This window comes from Xyrauchen texanus, chromosome 12 (assembly GCF_025860055.1).
Source record: "Xyrauchen texanus isolate HMW12.3.18 chromosome 12, RBS_HiC_50CHRs, whole genome shotgun sequence".
Taxonomy (NCBI): Eukaryota; Metazoa; Chordata; class Actinopteri; order Cypriniformes; family Catostomidae; genus Xyrauchen; species Xyrauchen texanus.
Genome location: NC_068287.1, coordinates 42,893,692 through 42,895,079, shown reverse-complemented (window position 1 = coordinate 42,895,079; position 1,388 = coordinate 42,893,692). Strand labels below are relative to the sequence as shown.

The window sequence follows — 1,388 nt, the reverse complement described above, 5'->3', positions numbered from 1 at the left end:
GGTCAAATATTTACATATGAACGTCCATAAATCCACAATTATATTTCCTCAGTTTAATCCTAAAAGAGAGATATGATGAAAAGATAGTAACATGCACATTACTACCTACCTCTTCACTCTTGGTCATAGCCAAATTGGGCCTAGCATATAAAACTCCATATTCAGGAACATGCAAGAAGTTGACGAGACCACATTTTGGACACGTATATCACTGCATTGTTGTAAACTGCAACACCTCACCTCGATTGATTCACTTCCTCCTTTGCATCAAACACTGTGATCTTGCTCACAACAAAGTGTGCATCCTTTTTCATAGATTTATTCCTCTATTACGTGCCAACACTACTGTTGCGTTTTTAAAGACCTATCAGTTCACAAGACGTGATATGTGCGGTCTTTACACTGTAATATTTCTTCTGCAACTCCATTTGTTTGCAACATATGCTGCAGATTAACGCAGAACAAGCAACACCAGAGGGGGCAAAAAAACCTTGCATCTGTTAACATCATATGGTTCATTCTAAGTGGCAGTTTTTCTTGAAATCATTTGGTTCATTATCACCACCATGAACCAGTAGCATCCCAGCACAGGACTGCATTATTAATTTCCATTCAGATCACTGCCGTTGTCCCGTCAAGCATCATATCTGAAAAACAAACACTGTTATTTGCATTTTGATGGTGGGATTTCTGTTGTCTTGTGAGTTCTCGTGTATTTGTACAGTAAATATACATAATGTTTGTGTGAATAAATCTTTGAACAGCATTGCTTTGCCTCAGTTATTATTAGAATAGATTCATAAATGCATACGTATCTTTAACAGTGTTTTTAGCTAATTGTCTTAAATAACCACCAGTGCCTTTCACAGAACAGGGGTTTGACATGTAATAGTATTTCCAAACAACATGTGAAAATCATCCTAGAATGAGGCTAAAAACCTATAAACATCCAGATGGAGAGGTCTGCAATGTTAATGCAATGTATTACCCTGTACTGCTTTGTTTACAAGTTTTAACAGGCATAAGCAAAGCTAAGTCAGATGTTCTTTATGAGAGGAAGTCCTAAGGAGAATTGTTATGTAAGCGTTAAGGGGGCTTGAGATACGTTACTAAAATGATTGATGGGTAAAAATGCCGAAGTGAGCTGTTGAAATCAATTCTCCAGTTGCTTTGTGAAAATACTTAACACTAAGGTGAGGTCAATGACACATTAAATAGCTTGTGTTATTATAATTATATAGCATTATAATAATTACACATAAAATCACTTGCATTAAATACAGTGAATCAGAGACAACTTGAGGAACTATTTGTGCTTGCGGATTAAAGATCTCATTAATTTTAATAGAACAAGCTCTGCACAACTGCTCTGAATGTACTTGTATTAA

General features: G+C 35.9%; 1 protein-coding gene across 1 annotated transcript in view; it reads left to right on the top strand.

Moving 5' to 3' along the window:
- LOC127653013 (nuclear factor interleukin-3-regulated protein-like) overlaps positions 1-766 on the top strand; it is a 3,878-nt gene extending 3,112 nt beyond the window's left edge. Inside the window, exon 2 of the mRNA XM_052139490.1 lies at positions 1-766. This exon is cut by the window's left edge and continues 1,308 nt beyond it. The gene's annotated coding sequence lies outside the window, so the exon portion shown is untranslated.
- The last annotated feature ends 622 nt before the right edge of the window (positions 767-1,388 follow it).